This window comes from Dreissena polymorpha, chromosome 1 (genome assembly GCF_020536995.1).
Source record: "Dreissena polymorpha isolate Duluth1 chromosome 1, UMN_Dpol_1.0, whole genome shotgun sequence".
Classification (NCBI taxonomy): Eukaryota; Metazoa; Mollusca; class Bivalvia; order Myida; family Dreissenidae; genus Dreissena; species Dreissena polymorpha.
Window position 1 is genome coordinate 113,199,177 of NC_068355.1, and position 25,797 is coordinate 113,224,973.

The window sequence follows — 25,797 nt, forward strand, 5'->3', positions numbered from 1 at the left end:
TTACTTCGAGTCTTTTACCATGGCAATCACACTCCAGCACACCATCAGGAGAAGCACCATAAAAAGGTGTTTCATGCGACACATGTAGACCACAACTGGAAACATTAACATTGCTGTGTGATTTCTGCATGTAGGTTTTGTATGCTTTTATGGCTTTCGGTTCTTCTTTCTTTCCATTGCGTGTTGCTGCATTTAAAAAAACCACCAGTCACTAAACGTCAATCAATGACTGGGTAGCGTCACTTGTTCCTCTCTTCTTTATAACCGACACATGGCTAGAAACACGCTGAAAATTGGACGCCGTTATCATCCCATGTCTGCATCTAAACCAGTGCACCGAGTCAAATTGTGCTCTTGTTAAAGACTCTATGGTCATGAGTTCATCAATTTTGTACTTAAGTTTTTGCAAAATGTCTTTTTCACCATTTCCATCACAATTCAAACTGTGAATTTTTTCTAGTAATGTCATTGGTCTGGTATCAGCTCTTACTTCCAAGCATTGTGCTGGAACAAGTTCTGGGTGGAACTCATTCCCAATATCTGGTAGAGTTGGTTTAGATGGAGGTATGACAATCAGTTTTTGTTGCTTGTGCTGATTCACAACTGCTGGAGCTACAGCTTTCACCCAAGGCAGATTAGGCGACTCAAGACTTAGAGTGTGATGCAACAGACTTAAACTGTCATAGTTGACACTATTCAACTTTTCTGGCAGAGGGTTGTAGTCAGAAGCACGGAATTGCTTTTCTTTCTTCAACCGTCCAGGCACATTCTTTTCTACACTCACTTCTCTCAGTGCTTTTGGCTCAACCTTCGGGCCCTTCGGAACCAGCCACTTGCACAGCTTTTCAGTTGTGGCTTGTGCGTCAGGCAGTCCCTTGAAGCCACGTGACACAAAGTCTGCAATGCCAAATAGCAGCCCGGCAATGTGTGTGCAAGCCTCGTCAAGTTCAGCTACACATGTGCATGTGGCTCCTACTGGTTCGCCAGATTCTTTTAGAATAACTATCACATTATATTGAGTCCCACTAGTGCCCCAAGATGGATTGGCAACACATTTAACAGCACAAAATCCATCCACATTCACCAAGTCATTATACTGAAGTCCGGAAATGTAGCCTGATTCCCATAGATCATATGATCTAAGAGCCTTGTAGCACTTCAAACTGTTCTCAGAGAACTCGGCGCAATGAGGGGAACAAGGGCTTATGTCATGGGATGCCAGTAGATATTTCAAAATCAAATGTAGCTTCAATTCTGGAACACTACGGATGTCACTGGTCCATCCCTCCTCGAGAATCTTCACATCATTTAGCGTCTAAAGGAAGACATCATTTTCATGAACATCGCCACCACTGGTGCTTATGTGAAGATGATTAGCAACGAGTGTGACTCTGTGATTTCTCTTTCCTTTGACAGGAAGGCTGAATTGCCGTAGGATGTTGTTCAGGTCACTGTTTGGTAGCTGTGCCACTTCCCGTAACGTTTGTGGTAAAGCAACCTGGAAATAAATACCAAAATTGAAATTTATACTTTATTACAGGTACATGTCTTTATATAGTAAAATATCCTGCTTAATTCAAATTATCAGATACATGTACTTCTGAAAGTTGCTCCTTATATTGAACTGTATGTATATAAAGTTTTATGAAGTTTATTGTTGTTCACCAAACATTTGTGAAGATCATGCATATCCGCTTTAAAATAAAAAGATTTATGTAGTCAAGAACAAAAAGTTAACTTAACAAATAAATGTGTTGTAATCCATACAACAGTTTGTGTTGCAAACTATCTGATGAAATTTCCATGCCATTTCATAAAATTGAAGCCTAAAGCCTAAGGTCTTTAAATAAGCCAGGATTAAAGTTTATATATCGTTTAAAATATTACAGAAATAGATTGTGTTTTCTTTATTTATTTTTGACTAATTACTTGATAAAGTTGGTATAGTTGACCTTTGGTCAGGTCTAGTAAATTTCACAAGTTTATTGACCAGTGATCTAGTGGAAAAAGTTACGGTCAACCCTGCAGTTAATGGATCACTTTTCAATATTTAAATGATAATCACATTAGCCTAGATATTTGATACAGACTTATACATTCTGATCCTAAAATATATCACTGGATTTAATACAAGTACGTGTTTTTGAAACAAAGACACAATGTATTTTTCTTTACCCCACCCATAATTTTATTTGAACATTTCACGGTAAGTACTACAACAACTTGTAAAAATAAACACCCAAATCGCATAAAAAAATACTCACAGAGTTGTTTTCCATCAACTGGTCGAGTTTTCTTTTCTTCGACATTATGTTAAATTTAATAGCTAGATTTGATCTTTTTCGTGTGTGTAAGCGGATGCAATTTTAAGCGGATGTGATAAATCGCTTACTTCGCAACCCCCCTGACCTAGATTTCCGGCTCATTCGGAATACCTCGATTAACAATGTCGAAAAGGTCAATTGGTGTATTGATATCAATGAGGAGAAGTGCCATGCACAATCACCATATCCAATCACTTTCTTAGATAAGAGTTATTGCCCTTCGTTGTTTAACTTTTGTGTAATTATTTGGGGCTATATCCCAGATACGCTACAGGATTTCAATATGAAACTGCATGGGTGCATAAATATTAATTAGGAGAATTCCAATACATAAAAACAATTACCCTACAATTAAATATTTTTTAGGATTTTACCATATCATGTGGTATATCCTGGGATTTTAACCAATTCATAAACAAACTTTAATTTGCGGGGGATATAATTCAACGAAGTTGCTTGTTTTGATCATCATTCACAAAACCATTACATTTTATAGTTCGGAATATTATGATACTCATTAGACTTAAAACAAGAGCACCGCCTTGCGGGTGCAAAAGAAGGGTGGAGTGAAGAGGGGTGTATGGTGTGGGGGCGTGGACATTTATTACATTATTCTCCCAAAAAAAATGCAAAAAAAAAAAAAAATTCGGGGGGAGGGGTGGGTGGGTGGGGGGGATAGTAGTGTGAGGGTGTGGTGGTCATTTGTGAGATGATCTGAAAAAAAATAAAAAAAATAGGGGGGGATTCGGGGGGGGGGGTATTCTTGGGTGCGATGGTTGGACGGTATTAACATAAAATAATAATAATAAATATTTGTGTTTTTTTACCGTTTAAAAAAAAACAATTTTGGGGGGTGGGGGGTATAGTATAGTGTGAGGGTGTGGTGGTCATTTGTGAGATGGTTCGGGGGGGAGGGGGGAGGGCACGGGGGATGGTTTGGGTGGAGTCTATTGTGGTATGTCAGGTAAGAGTAGTTTTGTCAAAGTATCAATCAAATCTAATCATAAATAAAGAAGTTATGGCATTTTTATCAAAATCTAATAATTTGACCTTGAGAGTCAAGGTCATTCATCGGTCAAGGTAAAATTCAACTTGCCAGGTACAGTAACCTCATGATAGCATGAAAGTATTTGAAGTTTGAAAGCAATAGCCTTGATACTTTAGAAGTAAAGTGGATCGAAACACAAAATTTAACCATATATTCAAAGTTAAAAAAGGGCCATAATTCCGTCAAAATGACAACCAGAGTTATGCAACTTGTCCTTTTACTGTACCCTTATGATAGTTTGCGAGTGTTCCAAGTATGAAAGCAATATCTATGATACTTTAGGGGACCAAAACACAAAACTTAACCAAATTTTCAATTTTCAAAGTATAAAGGGCCCATAATTCCGTCCAAATGCCAGTCAGAGTTACATAACTTTGTCTGCACAGTCCCCTTATGATAGTTAATAAGTGTTACAAGTATGAAAGCAATAGCTTTGATACTGTAGGAATAAAGTGGACCTAAACACAAAACTTAACCAAATTTTCAATTTTCTAAGAATAAAAAGGGCATATAATTCTGTCAAAATGCCAGTCAGAGTTACATAACTTTGACTGCACAGTCCCCTTATGATAGTTAGTAAGTGTTGCAAGTATGAAAGCAATAGCTTTGATACTTAAGGAATAAAATGGACCTAAACACAAAACTTAACCAAAATTTTCAATTTTCTAAGTATCAAAAGGGCACATAATTCTGTCAAAATGCACCCCAGAGTTATCTAACTTTGCCTGCCCAGTCCCCTCATGATAGTAAGTAAGTGTACCAAGTTTGAATGCAATAGCATTGATACTTTCTGAGAAAAGTGGACCTAAACACAAAACTTAACCGGACGCCGACGCCAAGGTGATGACAAAAGCTCATATTTTTTTTTCAAAAAATAGATGAGCTAAAAATGATGATGATGATGATGATGATGATGATGATGATGATGATGATGATGATGATGATGATGATGATGATGATGATGATGATATTTTAATAGTTAACATTAACTATGTTTTGTTCAATAATACATAATTTAATTTTAATTTTACAAAGTCAGACCAAAGTGAAATCATGGCCATTCATGGCAACGAGAGACCAATGTCAATCTTTTGTAGACATTGTCAAACATGTTTTAACCATGTATCACCATGATAAAGCATGATTAATTGTGTTCATATCACAAGTTTGGGCGGTCAATTACAAAAGAAAGTGTATGGTTTGAACACACATAGTAGAGGATCATGATGCCTTTTTTTTATTCAATATCATACATGCAATGTAAACATGTATATGATCATACAACATAGTGATTGTACAAAGCAATATAGTTCAGACATGTTATACAAGATATGCTAATATATATATAAAAAATAGAAAGAAAAGAAAAGAACAACAGAGGAATAGTTATGAAAAATGATGAGTTGTATAAAGTTGGAAGAAAACATACTGGACTTGTGTATTTTGTTGTATATTCACAATGATCTTGTCTGATTGAAAAATAAGAATTTAAAAAAAACTATTTTAGAGAGATAAACTAACATTAGAGTGAAATGTATATAAGTGGACAAAACATTATGAGAATTTAATCCGATTCCATTTTTGTGCAAAGATTTGTAATGTGTCATTACTGAGGGCTATTTCTTTCTCAATCTGGATTTTTAGTTTAAGACTATGGACAAAACAATTAAAATTTGGTACTTGTTTTTTGTACTTCATGTTAAAGATAAAATATTTCATCAATATAACCATAAAATTCACAATATTATTACAGTCTATTGATTTCAATGTGTTAATTCCGAAACTTACATTAAAGAAAGATAGTTTAACGTTTAGTTGATGTTGTTCAAGAAAAGATATTAATTGATTCCAAATAGGCTGGATGTGTTTGCACTCCCAAAAAAGATGTTCTATAGTTTCAATGTTTTCACTGCAGAAGTCCCACAGATTTGAGTTAGATAATTTGCATTTAAAGAGATATTTATTTGTAGCTATAATTCTATGCATGTATTTATATTGAAAATTTCTCAGCGTGCTTTCAATAGTTGCTCTATATGGCATGGTAAATATGTGTTTCCAATTAAGTTCATTTTCTCCAAAAAGGACTTGCCATTTATTTTGGATTTTGGAGTTTTCTGTAGGGTTTTTAATTTGTAGTGTGTAAAATATTTTATTTGTTTTGTTTTTTCTTCCAAGTATGTTTTCTACAAATGTTGTTTGAGTACATGGTGTATTATTTGTATTGGTTTCAGATTTAATATGTATGGGTATGCTTTTGATTAGTGTGTAGTACTTCAGAAAATTATTTGAAGGTATTCCGTATATGTAGCATATATTAAAAGAGTAGAAATCCTTAATTCTGTAGTCATATAATTGGTCGACATATATATTTAATGCTTCGTTCAAACCAGTCTTTATAGAAAAACGTCTTATTGTTTGAAGTTATATCTTTATTGTTCTTTTAAATTGTTTTACTGCTGGTTTGGGTCTCTAAGTTATGAGTGACATCACTCAACGCTGATAGAACATCAGACAGAAATATGTTTTCGTTTGCAATTTCATGTAAGATAGTATTGCTGATGTTACATTCAAAGAGTAAGGAGTCACCATATTTTTTTAGGATTTTCTGGTAGAATAATTTCCATTTACTCGTATTGGTATAATCTAGGTATCGTTTAACCCAGCTGCATTCGATTGCATTCAAGAATGAGTCAATGTTCGTTAATTGGATACCTCCATTTTCTACAGATTGAATTAACAGTTCTTTTTATTTTATCAGGCTGACCGTCCCATATGAAATTAAATATTGCTGATTTTATATCGTTAATAACATCATTTGGTGGATTTGGGAGAACTGTTAAAACATATATTAATTTAGGAAGTGCAAACGTTTTCAATACTGTGTTTTTTCCGATTAGTGTAAGTTTACGATGATGCCATGATTTTAAGCAGTTTTTAAAATTCTGTAATTTAGGTATTATGTTTTTAAGAACTGTATCCTTTTCATTATTTGTGAATGTAATTCCTAACGTTGTGGCTTCATCGGATGTCCAATTAAATTTAATTTCTTTTTTATATTGAACATTACTTTGTTTTAATTTACCTACTCGTAGCACAGTACATTTACTTTTGTTTAGTTTAACACCCGATGTCATTCCGTAAAGGGTTAGCGACTCTATTAGGTTATGGAAAGAATCGTAATTGTTATTTAAAAAATAAGTTGCATCGTCAGCAAATAGGGATTGTTTATTTCTTCGTCAGGTTCTAGTGATATGCCTTTAATGTGTTTATTTGATTGGATGTGATGTGATAGATACTCGATGCAAATAATAAATAGCGATGATGAGAGTGGACATCCTTGTCGAACCCCTCGTTCGATGTTAAAACTGTTTGAAAAGAAGCCATTGTTGATGATTATACTGTTAATATCGGTATAGAATAGTTTGACCCATTGAATGAGACTTTCACCAAAGTTCATATGTTCTAAGCAAGAGAACATAAATGAATGATCAAGCGAGTCGAATGCCTTTTCAAAGTCTGCAAAGAATATTAGACCAGGATTATTTGAATTGTTGAAATAGTTTATGCATTATTGGATAAGACGAACGTTTTCACCAATGTAAAGTTCTTTTATGAAACCAGATTGAGATTTTGAAATGATTGATGGTAATATTTTTGTTATTCTGTTTGCTATACTTTTAGTTGCAATTTTATAATCATTGTTTAGTAAACTACTCGGGCGCCAGTTTAATAAGGATTCTAAGTTTTTTCCAGGTTTTGGAATAAGTGATATAATACCTTGTTTTTGTAGCGTAGTTAAGTTTTCGTTGTTAAATGAATAATTAAGTGAATTAATTAGATGTGTTTTTATATCATTCCAGAATATTTTATAAAATTCGATTGTGATGCCATCAGATCCTGGGCTTTTGTTATTTTGCATTTCTTTTAGGGCTAATCCTTATTCATATTCATTAAGCAATCCGTCGCACAGTTCTTTTTCTTCCTGGTTTAAAGCGTGATGTGTATTTTTAAAAAGAGTGTTATTTTCAACATTTTTTTCCGTTTATAGAGGGTTTCGAAAAATAAACGTTGTTCTTCTAGTATTTTAGTTCTGTTTGTTATATCTTTGCCATTGACTACTAATTTGTGTACAGTTTTTTTGTTCACTTCTACGTTTTTCAATGTTTGCGAAATATTTTGTATTCTTTTCATTGTGTTCAACATGCTGTGCACGCGCTCTTAGTATTATTCCATTGAGATGTGTATGATAGATTCCATCTAATATTTGTTTTTTTAATGTTATTTCATTTTCAATGTCGGTGGTGTCATTTGTGTTTGTTTGATGCCATTGTTTTTCAAGTGTTTCAATGGTTTTGATGGTTTCAGTTTCAAGTTTGTGTGTTTCTTTTTGTTTAAATGATGTGTATCTAATTGTTGTGTTACGTATATTTCCTTTAATTACTTCCCATAAGGTGTTTGGGTTTGCATCTTTATTATTTTGAACTGTATTTAATATTTCCTGTTTTATTTGTGTTTGATATTGTGTATCTAATAAGATGCTGTTATTAATTTTGAAGTATCCTGGGCCTCTTTCAGGTTGTATATTGTGCAGTTTAAGTTCAACTAGAGAGTGGTCAGTCATAAATCCTGGTTTTATTTTACAAGTGTCAATAATGTTGCAAAGAGATTCAGATATTAAAAAATAGTCTAATCTACAAAATATTGTTGGTTTTGTGTTTGAGTGCCAGGTGAATTTGCTCTCGTTTGGGTATACTGTACGCTAGATATCTATCATATTGTAGTTTTCAATTATGTTATTTAAAATGTTTATATTTTTAGTATGAGTATAAAGGTTTCCATTCTTTTTATCTATTAATGGATTCAGGACAGTATTGAAATCACCACCGATTATAATATTTCTATCTTGGTTATTAATTATAAAGGATTGTAATGTTTCGTAAAATGTGGAATCGTCTATGTAAGGGCCGTAGACGTTGATTAATGTTATTTGTGTTTCGTGTATTTTGATATCTATACTTGCTTGTCTGCCAATTATTATTTCCTTAAAGTTATCGACTGTGACCCCTATATTATTTTTTATCAGAAAGGAAATGCCTTGTTTATTAGTATGTTCTCCACTGAGATAGATTTCTCCGTCCCATTCATCTTTTAAGGTTTGTGCTAAAGTAGGTGTCAAATGACATTCTTGTAAAAGGCATATACTTTTTTTTTTCGTCTAACCATTTGAAGATTTTTATTCGTTTGTCTTTATTGTTTAATCCTTTAACATTTAAAGTACATAATTTAATCATTTAAGTAGGTGGAGGGATAGAAATAGAAAACAAAAATTAGGAATACAAAAAGATAAATATTCCATAGACTTGAAGAAGTAAAATGAGATAATCACAAAAGTAAGAAGAAAACACAATAAATGACTTGTCCCTAGTAGAGACATAGAAAAAAAGGAATAAAATAAAACATATGAGCAACTATAAAAAGCAACATGTGAACAAAAACACAAGCCAATGTGCTTATGCATAATACTCATGTATATAATTATACAACACAAATTGTGCACACCAAAAAACACAAGCCAATGAGCTTATGAATGATACTCATGTATATAACTATACAACATAACATGTGAACAAAAAAGCACTAGTCTATGAGCTTATAAATAATACTCATGTATATAACTGTACAACATACCATTTGGAGAGAAGCACAAGCCAATTAGGTTATGAATAATACACATGTATATAATCATACAACATAACATATGCATAAAAAGCACAAGCCAATAAGCTTATGAATGATACTCCTGTATGTAATCAATAAGTTGTAAATAAGTATGTCACTTAGTATGCAAAGAGCATAGCACAATTTCTGGGTAGAGTTTGAGAACACAAAGCCGGTGTAAGTTATATTTAACCTCTCAGTTTTACAACCCAGAGATTGAGGGAAAAAAATCAAACACACAAACAATAATTTTCCATATCTGTAAAAGTTCTTAGTTACCTCATTAAAAAAGAACTAACTAACTACACTATGTGTCTATGGCATTGTATCTCAGATAGTATATTGTTATGTATTATTAGTATTACACTTAATATCAAGGTACCTTAAAGTTATGATTTAAAGAGACAATTTTCAGATCACTAGTCATATTGTAAAGTTAAGCTTGATAATACTAAATTCAGATCCCATGCCTTTAAATATGATAACAAATAGCACATTGATTTTTCTGGAAATACATATACACATACAACAATGTACACAATACATTATATCTTTGTTCAAACAATCAAACAGGCATACAAACAGAGTAACTATGAAACACAACATGTGAACAAAGAAAAAAACACAAGCCTATGTGCTTATGCCTAATGCTCATGTATATAACTATACAGCAAAAAATGCAAACAAAATGAAAACACCAACAAGCTAATGAGCTTATGCATACTACTTGTGTATGTTATCAATAGGCTTTAAATAAATAGGTGTGTCACTCAGCATACAAGAAGCATAACACAATATCTGGGTAGAGTTTGAAAAACACAAAGTCAGTGCAAATATATATTTTACCTCTTAATATTACTACCTACAGATTGAGGGAAAAAAGACACATACAAACAAAAAATGTCCATACCTGTACAAGTTCTTAGTTACATAACTGAAAATGAATAGCAAATTACACTATGTGATTATGACCTTGTATTTCAGATAGTACATGTTTTTATGATCATGATGCCTTATTGCATTGTAAATATTACCTTTCTGGATTTTGTAGCTGTATGGAAAAATGTATTGAACATGTATTGCTATATAATTCTACATATGTCATGCGACTTCTGAGGCGTGGCTTATTTTGGATCCTTGATTAGGCTTCAACGAGATCATATTTGAACCGCACTATGCATGACAACCGACACTAGACATATTTGGATCACAATAGCTCACATTTACAAATTCATGATTAATATCAGAATATTACGTTTAAACAATCGGTTTCGATGCATACTTAAAGCTATAGCTAACATGATAATCGCGAACACTTACCGTATACGTCCATATTGTTTTACATTTGCTTGTGCACGTTTCCATGTAAATTAAACTACATGCTATATCACAAGAATCACAGCGATGGTCGTAGCACCCTCTGTTTGTATTTGACCGACAATAAAAACAATAACAACAGCAACAAAAGCTGATTAAAATGACCAGTACTAGAACCAAAACGAAGATGAACATTATCAAGATGTTCTCAACTGTATAAGCACCCGATGCTAATATCACCGAATTCTTGTCCTTTGTTATTGTATGCAGACTTATCCAGAGTATAAGGCCCACTGTACCAAACTGAAATAAACACACACAATGTAACATATTTTATGCGAAAACACAGAAAAACAATGATGCGATTTATATTTGATAAATATACTATAATTGAATGATTGAATTAAATATGTCACTATTTCAGGCAATATCGCAAATGGTTTAATAATTATTTTGTTCGTGTATTTTATTAAACTAACAAAATACAATGAATACTTATTATGCGAACAAGACCTCCGTAGGCTCCCCTCCCCCCCCCCCCCCCCCATCAAAGCGAAAATTTATTGGACACCTCCGAAAGATTGGTACGTTGATGGCATACTGCATAATAGTTACTGGTTATTTGGTCATTTAATATAAATATCAAATTGACACCCTTTAATAAAAGCATCGCCTGATAAATGTCAATAATTGGCTGTGCATGGTCTAGAAAGTGTATTTTCCAATGGACTTATTGTGTATAGATATATTATCTTTAAGACGCATGTGTATATAATAGGAAATAATAAAAATTCATAAACATCAGAAGAGAAATTACTGTTTTTTACAATGAACTTTAAATGATCAAATCTGTGGTCTTCTCCTTTGAAATGATCAATTAAGGACACAACCTCACACTATCCGAATAATAAATCATGAACCAAACACGCGTTTTTAGATGCTTTTAATTGAATGTACATATGCAGACAGAAAACAAAATGCAAAAACGTGATATGTGAATACGAATCTACACTTTTATTCGTAATGTCGTTCGAATAAAAAATTTATTATAACGATAGAGTATGTTTTAAATTGATAATTTAAAAAAAGTTAATTTTGTATTAAACTACCATGTTTTTATGTTTATACGGACATTTGTAAATAAATGTCAAACTAGACGGAATAAAGATCGTAAATATGTATTAACTATAAAACAAAAAGAAGCTCTTCTTAGTACAGCCTCTGAAGACTAAAATATGGTGAAATTCAGGATATGTAATGGGATAATTGAGTTATTGACCCTGTCTTGAGTGCTTACTGCCACGGTCTTTGCTTCCGACCCAATTGTTTATTTGTGGAACATGTTTTTCTTAAAGTTACAAACTTATCAATTATTTTGCCGTTTGTTTTTATCTCCACGGTATGTTTTTTTAATCGACAAAGTTACTGTTAATATGGGAACCCCTTCAACAGGGGGACATGCGTATACGGGAGCTTACCGCGTTGAAGTGAGGTTAGTTGGAACTAAACTTCAAGAATGGCGTCGTTTCTTGTGTTTTCTTGAAGGAATAGGGAATAGTTTCACCCGGTAAGCCTCTTTGTATTTATAATTATTTTAAATGAATACGTCCTTTCGGCTTTCCGGTGTTTGTGCTTCCCTCGGTTTTTGTTTCAAGATCGTAGACGTCGGGATAAACAAGTAACTGAAGGGACCCGTCCACAAATCTGTTGTCTCCTTACGTAACGTTCAAGAAATGGGATGTACAAATATCATGTTCTCTTATAAAACACAGTATTGACGCACGTATTCGGTAAAATATAACTAAATCATGATTATTTTATTTTTCCGACGCCGTTTTATCTCTTATAACTAATTTTTTGCCAAAAACTATTGGTTTAACCCCTCTTTTTTGGAACTTACTTCCTTTAAAGCACATTGTGGTACATGACTTCCATATGACTAACAGCTCTTTCATACGTGAAAGAGATTGACACGAAATACCTACACATCTATAATAAAGTTTATATGTTTACTTCAATATTATAGTTTTATAGCATTTTTTGAGGTGCAATATAAGTGTTTTCTTAATCATTTTGCTGTAGAATTATAAAAATGCTGTACAAAAAACCTGCCGACCAACTGAATCATTTCACCGATGTTAAAGAAGATGGGTTGTGGGGTGGCTGATGTACGAGATAATAGAATGTTTATCAGCCTATTCAGTAATGTTTTAATTAATTAAATGTATTTTATGACATGTCAACCTTATTCTGATATGAAATTTTCTTTAACCATTCTTTTACCCTCTTTTCAGATGATGAAGGTTAAAGGGCGATAATAAGTGCATCTTTCGTTGCAGTAGTTGTAATAAGAAATTTAAAATTATCGGAGGACTGGGATATTATGCCCCTTTCATGGACCACATTAGTTTAAATGTAGAATATGCAAGAAAGAGTCCTTCAACAGAGCCGGACTAAAACAGCAAATAAAAAAATGTACAGCTGATGTATTTAGTGTTTTTTTTGGTTTTATTTTATTATTTCTGCATAGACAAATCTGACATATAATTGCTATGAGTGCTACTTAATTACACGTTTTGTTCAGTACATGTTACGAGGCTTGTTTCTACCTTTTTTATGAAAATAAACCATTATCTGTGTAACGTCATTTCTTCCTACGATGTCTCTGCATACATTTTCAATTGTATTCAGCACTTACATAAATGATAAAAAAAAGATTTGGGTCAGAATGAATTCTTTATGCATTTGACATATATTAACATAGCTTACGATTAGAAGGCAATGTTAGGAACAAACGAAAAAATCTTTCTACGTGAACCAATACTTTATTCCCTCAAAACAATATAGTGGCCAACTCAGAACTGGTTTAAAAGGAGGTTGTCCAAAATATGTCACATCAAAGTCACATACATGTATCAGTCTCGTTATGGTAAAACGCGTCAAATGTAATTGTATTAAATAAACAATTAAGTTTGCATAAAAAACATCACTGATATGCATCTTCTAAGTAGGTGTCAGGTATTCCAAATTGCGTCATGCATTCCGAATCGTAATAATTGCAGTATTTGGTTACAGCAGCCTTAAATTGTATCGAAACGGCTTTACCCTTTTCTGTTTCTCATTACACTTACATTGCACGTATATGTGATTGTTTTGTGTGTTTAACTGGCGTGGTACTTCGACGTTATCTTTTTTGTTTGATTGGTAGGTTTTCATGTACCTTTCGCTTTCTATAGCGGTTCACACTTAGACCAAGAGACCTAGTTTTTTACCCTAGATGACCAAAATTCATTCCCAACACAGATTCTAACAAGACAAACATTCTGACCATATTTCATTAAGATCTGATGAAAACTGTGACCTCTATTGTCTACACAAGGTTTTTATGATTTGACCTTGTGACCTAGTTTCTGACCCCAGATGATCCAGATGCAATTTCAATCCAGATTTCATCAAAATAAACATTCTGACCAAATTTCATAAAGATTGGATGAAAACTGTGACCTCTATTGTCTACACCATGTTTTTCTATTATTTGACCTAGTGACCTAGTTTTTGACTCCAGATGACCCAAATACAATCCCAACCCAGATTTCATCTAGATAAACATTCTGACCACATTTCACGAATATTGAATGAAAACCGTGACCTCTATTGTCTACACAAGGTCTTTCGATGATTTGACCTAGTGACCTAGTTTTTGATTCAAGATGACCCAAATACAATCCAAACCCAGATTTCATCAAGATAAACATTCTGACAAAATTTCATTAAGATTGGATAAAAACTACGACCTCTATTGTCTACACAAGGTTTTTTATTATTTGACCTAGTGACCTTGTTTTTGACCCCAGATGACTCAAATACAATCCCAACTCAGATTTTATCAAGACTAACATTCGGATTAAATTTCATAAAGATTGGATGAAAACTGTGACCTCTATTGTCTGCAAAAGGTTTTTCTATTATTTGACCTAGTGACCTAGTTTTTGACCCCAGATGACCCAAATACAATCCCAACCCAGATTTCATTAAGACAAACATTCTGACTAAATTTCATAAAGATTGGATGAAACCTGTGACCTGTATTGTCTACACAAGGTTTTTCTATTAATTGACCTAGTGACCTAGTATTTGATACCAGATAACCCAAATACAATCACAGCCCAGATTTTATCAAGATGTACATTCAGACCAAATTTCATTTAGATTGGATGAAAACTGTGACCTGTATTGTCTACACAAGGTTTTTCTATTATTTGACCTAGTGACCTAGTATTTAATCCCAGATGACCCAAATACAATCCCAACCCAGATTTCATCAAGATAAATATTCTGACCAATTTTCATAAAGATTGGATGAAAACTGTGGTCTCTGCTGTCTACACAAACAAATTGTTGACGGACGCACGAACGGACGCACAACGGACGCCGGACATCACACGGTCACATAAGCTCACCATGTCACTTCGTAACAGGTGAGCTCAAAATTAATAATATAACAATTAATAATAAAAAAAACTCCTGATTTCCTCAAGTGAAAATGTTTTCCAAAACATTCGCACCAATGCGGAATTCATTCACGACAGTTTTTTCGCATAAAACCTTCTAATATTGGGAAAAGCTGTTTATCATTTGGAAGTCAGGTCCCAAAATGTGCTTAAAAGGAAGTAAGTTTTAAAAAGGGGCGTTAACCCGTTTTTTTTCGGCATTGAATGAATTGATAGACATAAAAACGCGTCGAGATAATAAAACAATCGTGATGCATGTTATGTATTACTGGTAACATGCACAAATACTGTTTATCATGAGAGAAAATGATATTCAAACATCCAACATCTCGAAGGTCAAGAAATTAAACAACAAATTTGTCGAAGGTTTTGCTTCGATTACTTTTTTATTCCGACGTCAACGGTATTGGAACAAAAAACCGAAGTAGCACAAACACCGTAGAGCCGAAAGGGCTTATTCATTTAAAAGAAATATAAATATAAACTGTCTTACCGGGTGAAAATATCCGCAACTCCTTCACGAAAAACACTAACACGACGCCATGTTGGAAGTTGTGTTCCAACTAACCTCACTTAAGCGCGGTAAGCTCCCGTATACGCATGCCCCCCTGCTTCAAATAATTACGAGATCTAAATGCGTTAACATTGCATGGATTACCTAAACACTTTATTTTAAATTCAATCTGAACTAAACTTGCATATTATATTTGCATGTTTAACATGTTGAATAAATTCGATAGTTTGCTAAGTTGGACTCAGTAAATTTGAGTTATTTCACTCTTTTCTTCCAAAAAGCGAAAATTAAACTGTTGGCCACTAGTTTTGCTGGTCTTTAATTCGCTGCCAGCACTTTCATAAAACGCGAGACATATATGGGAAATATTTAAACTGTGTTGCTTTATTATGAGTATTTTATTACTAAATTTGTCACTGATATAGGAATAATTAGAACTGTCACTGAAGGTCATCAATACGTCAATAATTCCTATAAAATATTAGTAAGATATATAACATGCATAAAATAATAATATGGGCTTGCAATGAAACTAGAGTAGTATCAAAGATTGAAGAAATAAGCATGTTTGTTACACTGGACTTTGGATGCTGGGTAAGTATAGGAAACTCATGTCATAACTTAAAAACAAGTGCACAAGTGCACACTTACCAACAGAATGACACAGTAAAATTGAGGTGTATATTGTTTGATACAACGTTCGTTACAGCAACAACTGAAACATGTTACACACAGTGATTAACGAATCTGAACCTTTGCACAAACTGCAAACTATTAAAACATGCATACCACGTTTTTTTGTGTTACTCTGTAAATCAGGTTGTCAATATTACAATAATTATTCAAATTACAACCTTAACAATGCATAACAGAGTAGTAAATCATAACTCATAAAATGATGGTATTAATTGTCAATATAAAAAAAATATTTTTATGATGTTATTAATATATTTGTAATTTTTAATTTAAAATGGTTCAAACATTATTATCGTCTACCTTAACATAGTTATATCTTGTCCATACAGTTGAAATAAAAACAACAACACATAAGTGTAAACCATTAACACCGTCATCAAAATATATGCTACTAATATTACTATGTTTTCGAAACCAAATGGAACTTGGTTTAATAAGCACAAGGAGTCCTCGTATATATGTGATTGTATGTTAGTTTTCATAATTGATTTATGTTATACTATGCCATAATATAGATTATGTGTTTAGTTTTTTATTTCCATTAAACAAATACTATTTAAATTCTGTATTCTGGACGAGCTTAAGCGCTATCACTGGGACATCATCGGATCGGTCGAGGTAACAAGGTGGCTAGGCTTCGAAGAAATATCAACATAGGGCGGGATTAAGATACGGTTCCGTGGGGAGAATTCTAAACATCGCCACGGGACTGTTTTCATCGAGGTAGTCAATGGCGTCATTAGTTGCACCACATTCTCCTGCTGGATTATTTTGATCCGTATACCATCGAGACCTCACACAATTCTACGCAGCAACATATATTACGAATACGATGAGCTGTTCAATAAAGAATAAGAGCGCATCATATTCAAGGTCACAGAGGAAATTATGTCACAGTTGATAAATATGCAGCCCTAATTATTTTTAGACAATTACATCGATACAATCACCAACAACATCAAGGATGCCAAGCTTACATTTGCCGAAAAAGCTCTTAGGAAATAGAGCATGGAAAACAAGCCATAAATGACGATCGAATTCATGGATCTCTATGACAAAACGAGAGCAGTACACCAGCTTGTACTAGAATACAAGAAATCAAACAGGAAGGTGAGAAAGACGGTACAAGAGGCCAAGGATGAGTGGATAGAGGAACAGGGTATCAACATTGGCAAAGAGATAATCACAAGCAGCAACGAAAAGACCTTCCGCATCTATAAGACCCTCACGAACACTTGTCTATCATAGGCCAGTAAAAAAGACTTTGATTCGAACCTCCTGGTCGAGAGTGCCGCAGTTCTGAATAGGGGGATTGAATACTGCAGCCACCTCTGTAACTACCCGCTTCAACAAGACCCCAGTTTCCTTCAGAATGGTCACAGACAACGCTAGCCCGCCCATTCTTATGGCAGATGCGGAGCAAGCAAAAGCAAGCCAAAAGCAGAAAAATCTGCGGGGGGCCTTCCGAGCCGATTAAGCAAAGAGAAGAGGAAACGACTGACGCAACGACGACAACCTGCCTGGAGATCTGGAAGGAGAATAAGTGGTCAAAGACGTGGATCCAATTTCTGGTTATCTCTAAACCCAAAACAGCAAACCTCAAGCTGTGCAAGAATTATTCCAATATCAACCTCATTTAAAAAGTCATGTAATAGCATCATCATCACCGCTAAAAAAGGAAGGCCGAGATATTGCTGCCGGAAGAGCATCAACATGAGCTATGTCACAACATTAAGAAAAGCTTTGACAGCGCGTGGTATGATGGTATATGGCAGGGTCTGAGAGGATTCAATATTGCCGAAGAGCTTTTGCAAGGTGTCACATGAAAGTTTGCTATTACAACTAAACTGAAAAACACAAAGTGCACATCATACTGATATTTTAACGTGATTGAAAATTAAAAAAAAACATGTAAATAGGCTAAAGCAACTAACCATATAAAACATATGCATAAAGTAACTAAATACACTAAGGCAGCTCTAGAGTTATCATGAGATATTTGTCCTTGTTCAAATGTTTGTACGTGTCCAAGTTTCCAAGTGCGTACCTTAATTAATGTTATAACATATCTATTCATGGAAATGTTAAATCTGTACTAGAGCTGTTAAATAAATATTGACCATTCAATATTTCGATTGTATTAATTTGTGCTATATAAATGCATAAACATTGCCATATTAATAGCATTGTCTATAATGATTTATTTACAACAGTGCAGCAAGCAGTATTTTTCGGACATATCGGATTTCATAAAAATGTTAAAATGAAAGTCAACTATAACTAAACTATATAATCACACAATGTCAAAACGTGTTTTAAGTATTTATATTCTATGACAATATGTTTTGATACAGTTCACTAAACGCATATCAGGATAACATAATGCATAGATGAATGTATGACTTAAAGCCACAGAACTTATTTGGCCAAGTAAATTTAAGTATAAATAAGAAACATATTTTATCTATGCCAATAAGAATATATCTGGTGATAACAAGGTAGAAATCCGTCTTTTTTGCACGTTAAAACTTAAAAATAATCGCGTTTGTCGAAATGGACGTATACGTATAGAAATCCTATTTTCGGTTTTAAAAGCGGTACCGTTTGAAAATAATAAATTACTTGCTAACTGGGCTATTAATTAAATTTTATCTATGACAATTAGAATATTTGGTGGTTACAGGGTAGAAATCCGTCTTTTCTGAGCTTTAAAACTTAACAATAATCGCGTTTGTCAAAATGGACGTATACTTATAGGAATCCTACTTTCGGTTTTAAAAGCGGTACCGTTTGAAAAATAATAAATTACTTGCTAACTGGGCTATAGATTTAATGACAATTTTGCACACTTCCAAATTGCATCTATATGTATTGATGAACATGCATTTCATTTCAAAGTCAGAGGCTTTATATGTGCACACTCGGGTAATCAATCGTTTTCAACATTTAAATAATTATTCATTCTGAAGTTCAATATATTAATTTTACGTGGTAATGTAAATTGAAACCATAACCTGTTCGAAGTTGAATAATAATTTATAGATCTAGTTAGCAGCACAGAAACTAGTTTTAAATTGTTTAGGAATACTTAAATGTGTTCTTTACACTTTAAATTGCTTTTACTTGTTCAAAAGATCAAAATTAGTTATATACAGACCTGCTGAAATATTTTCTAAAAAATCACTTATATTATTCAAACGATAATGTATTAATAATTGAATAAATAAACTGCATACTAATAAACTTTTGTACTTAGTTGCATCTATTTAATTATTTTGTATAATGTTAAACAAAAGTTACCATACGGCCATCCTGAATAATATCCTATTTAATCCTGCTGTAAACCAACTCAATATTTGGCTAATAAAGATATCAAAACACAGTTACTAAACTAGAACATAGAAGACCAAAAGTACATAAGCTGTAATCTTAAGTGGACAATATTCAGAATTTATCTGAGGACAATATTACACAAGAATATGCGTGATGCGATTAGAGGTACAGTTACGATAATCAAACATTAACCTAGATCTTACAGAAAGTTTTATACTTCTTTCTTTGTACGTTCCAATTATGATGCTTGGTTAATCCTTTTTTGGCGATCACACGTATTTTATATATGTATGAATTAATCTTCGGATGCTGAATTGCTTTGTGTTCTGGCAACTCCTGCGGCAACGCTGGTGCTAAGCTGTATTTGTCTACCTTTCCTTTGGATCGATCAGCTGCGTGGAGAGAGAGAGGTTCTGACGCATGGGCAACCCTGGAACCCCATTCTATCTTGCCTAGGCTTGCGCCCGGGAGAGGTCTTTCCAGCTTCGTCTAACAGCGATGGAATCAACACGCAAGGCAATAGTTACGGGTGATAAGTCGAAACTCGTAATGATGCCACGGACTGCTCCAACAGAGCGAGATAACGCCATGTCTCCACTGGTCAGCTACCGCCCGCCTCAAGCCGGGCAGAAGCCAGTTAATAAGGCTCTGCTCCGCAATTATCCGCCTGCCTCATTTGTTGCTTGGAGCTCAGTGTCTATGAACGACAAGCGGATGAAAAACACGCAACTGATAAAACACAGATAACTGCTCACAAGTCTCCAGCACTTCTTTTTGCAAGCTAAATGTGAAAACCACGTGCCCTGGGCACTTTGATAAGCTCACCGTTGCTGACTCCAGGAAGACCGTTATCACGGAGAGAGAGCTTACCAGACTTAAAATTGGCATCGACGCCCACGTAAATACTAGATTATCAAGAAGCGATTTCCGCAAAAAAGAAAACTAAACTTTATTCAGGAAGGGGGAGCAAGATCACCCACGTCAATATTAACTGGGTTTTGCTGATAAGAACATCTTATTTGCCTCCATCAAACCCACCACTGGTCGTACGAAGCGCATCCCTACCCTTCGCCTTAACTCAGCTGCAGGCCTACTCACTCTCTTCGGAGTCTATGCACCGAATCTATGCACTTGCGATACAGATAAAGACAACTTCTACGATCAGCTTCAAAGGCTGATTGGTGGGTTTTCCATGGGTGGGTTTTCCATGGCTGATCCTTGGTGATTCCACGCCAGAGTTGGAACAGAACATCAGTGATGGCCGTCTTGAATTGACATTGTGGCACTGGGAAGATAAACGTCGATGGTATAGATTGCTGGATCAACTTCTTCAAATCTAAACCCCCGCACAAGGTGTCTTCATGAACCCCAAATCCCGAAGGTAATATATGCTCGGCCTTGCCATCACTAGACACTCCCTACTGAGCAGCGTACCAGGAAAACGCAGCTACCAAAGTGGAGACAAAGACTCAGATCATGCCCTTGTATGCAGCAGGATGGGATTCCTTTCCAGCAAACTACATCGCTCCGAACCTCCTGTTCGGCCTCATATCAACAAAGCAAGAAATGAGGATTGTCGGCGCAGGGAGGATATTGTTACCAGCCTTGAGAATGTCCTGAAATACCTTCATGAGCGGGATGTCATTGGACACCATATACAACGCCTCCCTTGCCGCCCTTTGAAAGAAGGAGGAACGTACTTTCTGAGCTGTGATAAATCCCAGGAATTGACGGCATCTGCTTTAGGCCATTAAAGGCGTAAAGACCACCCTACCCAAGCAACTGCATTATCTTCAGCTCTTGTGCTTAGAGGAAGGCGCAGTACCACATGATATACGATATCCCACCATGGTAATTCTATGCAAGATCAAGGGGGACTGGAAGGACTGTACATACTACACAGGCATCTTTCCTGCGCGATATTGAATAGGTCTTTGTCCACATATTCCTCAACCGTCCCAGAACCTTGCAGCGAGGATCTAACTTGAGTCCGAATGTGGCTTCCGCGCCGGTAGATTCAACACCGATATGATCTTCACAGTACGTCAACTCCACTAAAAATGAGGAGAACAGGGTAAGCCTCTTAACGTGGCGTTCATCGACCATAGAAAGGCTTGCGGCCTGGTCAGCACACCCGGACTGTTCCGCCTTTTGAAGACGATAGGCTGCCCACACAAGCTGCGCAGCATTGTCGTATCCTTCCATAATGACATGAGATGAACTGTTGTTTACGACGGGTAATCATCCGCGAAATTACCCATAAGTAGTAACGTCCATCAGAGTTTTGTGCAGGCACCTACTTTGTTTGGCATCTTCTTTTCGGTGCTGCAGAAGAATGACATCGACTCGTCCACTGATGGCATCTTCATTCACATTTTAGTTTACTGGAAAACCATTCAACCTCGCTCGAATACGGTCCATAAAAAGTGACCAAAGTCTTTGTCAGAGTGATGATGTTTGCGGACGATGCTGCGCTTTCCACGCAGAAGGCTTTCCAGAAACTGATAGACCTCTTCGCTAAAGCTTATACAAACTTTCGGCTTTATTTCAGCATGAAAGTGACAAACATCGTGGACCAGGATGCCTGCAACATAACATGCAGCAAGATCGGGGACTATACACATAAATTGGGACTTTTCCTACCTTGAGTCCACCATTAGAACAAATCTGTCCATCAATGAAGCGTTAATCAAGAGCATCAGACAGGATTAATCGCTACAGATACTTTGAAGACTCTTGCCGAATATTGCAATGCCTGGCGACAGTCAATACACGTCGCTTCGAAGTAGCTGAGGCAGGCAGATCCAAGCATGCAACTCGAAAGAGACGCCTTCAAAACGCGCGCAGCCCTTCCACCGACTGCAAGTCTCTTTATGTGCGGGACGTGCTACAAGGACTGCCATTCTCGCATCGGCCTGCTTAGCCACAGCAGGCATTTTCTCCAGAAGTGACAACCTTAAGGGCGCATCGACAAAGTCTCCCGAGACTCAACTTTTCCAACAGTTTACTTGGTTATTGGGCACTTCAACATTATTTGTTCGCTTTTAATCAAAAGAACATGCATTTTGATACACGCATGTCATGTGATATACTTTGTTAATATTTGTTACAGGTTTAGTCAAGAATCCGGGATTCGTTTTTCGAAAATATGTTTTAATGGACTTTTTGTCAAAGATACATTTTCATTTGTTAAAAAAAAGTATACATACGTAACTCGTTTTGAAAATCAACATAGAAATTTCCAATGTTTTTACAAAAGTTCATTAGTCCGTTAAAGTAGTAATTATTTTTGAAATTCATATTTGCAATGGTTGATTTGTTTGTTATTGTATAATCTCAAAGCGATTAGATTATCTTTAAATAAAATTCCATATCTTCGGTTGAAACAAAAATCTAATTAATGAAAGTTCTTTTGTATTTGAATTTGTCAAAATTGAAGGTCGGTGAATCTTAAAAAAAATAAGAAACCAATCGCCCAATAACCTTTTCTTTCGTTCGCTGTACGTTTTAGCATTTCCCAATCACGTCTTGGGTGGAGAAAGAATGAAAGTACTCTGGTGTGATGGCTGTAAAACATAAGGATTCTTTACTTTCAAGACGCACAGCATATGAAATGCTGTAGTCAGGCTACAGCTATATATACTTTCTTCATTTTAATATGATTGGTCCATAAACAAGTCTGGTCCTGAAATCTCTAATACGGTCTTTAAATTATTTTTGTAATCATTTTTTTACAAAAATAATGATATATTTATTTTTTAGCCCTTGTACACGCTTTCGTGGATAATTATGAACGTAGTAAATAACGAAAACATGTGATTTTTCTCGACAAAGTTCTTCGTCTAATTGACAACATCAGTTATAAAACGTAAAATTTGTTGTAATAACAACGTTTGAAAAATTGTCCTACAATGTATTAAAATGCAAAATTCGCAAGGTAAAGCTCAGGGGATAATTAAAAATTGATATGTAGAATTGCAGTCAATAAGTGTAAACCTAACCATTTGGGCGATGTTTGCTACTTCCTTCAGATATTTTGAGTAACTATACAACAAAAACACCAACATGAGTATCACCGGCTTCGTCATAATCATCGTCATCATCATCGTCATCATCAGTAACTCCCCTTCTGCGTACGTAAAAGGCCACTACAATGCACAGCTTCTGAATTGCACGCCAATAGTGTATACCGTCATGGTTGATTGTAGGTCGGTATGATCCCGTCTTTTAAAAAATTTGAGTGACTTCAATTTTGCTTTATTCCTATTTATTGTGTATGTCGATTACACATTTTCATTTCGAAAACCGTTTGTCGAACTGATCCTAGATATTAATTCACGTTTGCGTATTGTAATTTAGAAATCTATTTTATGCAATACAAAACTTTAGTTTATTTGCTCTATTTGAAAACTCATAACTTTGCATCCGTATAAAGATAATGGAATTTTAGTCATTTTATATATTTTAACCATCAACAATCTTATGAACATTTGTATCGGCTTTTTCGAAAGATTTCATTAGTACAGGCCCTATATTTATCAATCTTATAATTTTTACACGCGTAGCATTGAATTGTGTTGCGCACAGCTTATTTGGATTATTTGAAAAGTCATACATTTGCATCAGCTTAAAGTAGGTGAACATTTAGTCATTTTTTTAGTTTATTCAACAGCAATCCGATAAACATATGTCTCGGCTTTTTCGAACGATTCATGTTGGTATTTTTACATAGCATAACATTGCAATGAATTGTGTAATGAAATGTTTATTTTGAGCATTGAAAAACCTATAACTTTATTATAGCTCAAAGAAGTTTTTAGCCAACGTCAGTGTGATTAACATAGGTCTCGTTTTGTTTTCAAAAACCCGGTCAATACAAGTCCAATATGTACAATCTTGGTATTTTTAAAATGTTACATCATATGTACATTATATGAATAGTCTTAGCTTTGTTATCATTCATATTGAATCAATATAGTTATTTTGACTGAATCAATTAAGCAATAATGCTGCAACTTTGTTTGAATTTTGTTTTGTTATATATTTTCGGAAGGCCAAGAAGGATACACATGGGACTATTGCTGTTAAACTTAAGGTAAGACCCTGCAAAGGAAAAAAAGTCATGAACAAACCCTGTTCTCTGCCGCATTTACAACTTATTCCTTGTACACTGTTGTGGAATAAGTACATTATTGGCATACGTTTGATAACAGCTTTACTATAAGAACTGATACCATTTTTACTCTCGAAATTAATTTCCTTGCTTGAAATGTATTTTAAGCACGCAAGCGCTACAATGTCGCAGGTGAATTCAGATCTATTTAGCCTCGGTCACACAGTCACGAATCAGAGCTACGAATGAGCTACGATTCAATCGGCTGCGAATTACTACGACATTGTCAAAATTCGTAGGCCGCTGTGATTTCAGTATAGTGCACAACAATGTTAGTACTGATTTCGACGAATCTACCATCAAAATGTTGGAAACGAACAAGAAAAGGTACGGACTGCTACTGATCGACGCGATTTAGTACGGAGCGTCACGAATCGGTACGATCAAACTACGAACCCGCTACGGTCTGGTACGATTATGAACGATGCTACGCGAATCAGTACAATCTAACTACGGATCCGCTACGGTCTCGTACGGGTAAGTACGAAATAGAACGGTCCGCTACGAAGCAGTTGGAATTGCGACGAACTGGTACGGACAGGTAGGGACGAACTACGATTGAACATTGCGCCCACAGCCTCTTGTATTGTCATAAACAAAATGCCTCCCAAACAGAGAACATGCAAGCGGCAGCAACAGCGCGTAACAGAAATAATGAAATCAGCCGTGTCTGGGAAAGAGTCTACCTCCTCCATCCAAAACCAAGAGCCGGGAGGAACCAACAAAACTAAATGATAAGCAAGCGTCAACATCAGCAGCCTTTGCATTTAACAAATGAACAACAAGACGACATTCTGACTTGGTTCCAGTTCCAGGTAATATTCATTGTTGGTACAGTTTATTTGGTCCTCTAAATAAAAAGTTTTGTCCTGCATTTGGTCATTTTTCTTACAGCTTGCAGATATTCATGTAATTGTTGTTTTGTGCGTCTACCATCATGACTAACAGATTGAGTTCGAGTCCTGTACCGGTTCACATATTTTTTGACGGAAATATGGCCCTTGGAAATAGACAATTTCTTTAAAATAGCAGTTTTCCAGACTTTTTTCTGACAGCTTGCAGACATTCATATTATTTTTGGTGTGTGAGTCTACCACCATGAGTAACTGATCAAGTTCGAATTCCGTTACGGTCTACTGATTTTTGATGTAATAACAGACCTC

The 25,797-nt window shown here is 35.0% G+C and overlaps 1 long non-coding RNA gene across 1 annotated transcript; it reads right to left on the reverse strand.

Annotated features, from left to right (window-relative positions):
• Positions 1–9,138: 9,138 nt before the first annotated feature.
• On the reverse strand, positions 9,139–19,567 carry LOC127845123 (uncharacterized). Its single transcript, XR_008033070.1, has 3 exons — positions 19,429–19,567; positions 16,084–16,147; positions 9,139–10,710 (listed from the first exon to the last, which is right to left on the reverse strand). It is a non-coding gene; the product is annotated as an uncharacterized LOC127845123 (long non-coding RNA).
• Between the last annotated feature and the right edge of the window lie 6,230 nt (positions 19,568–25,797).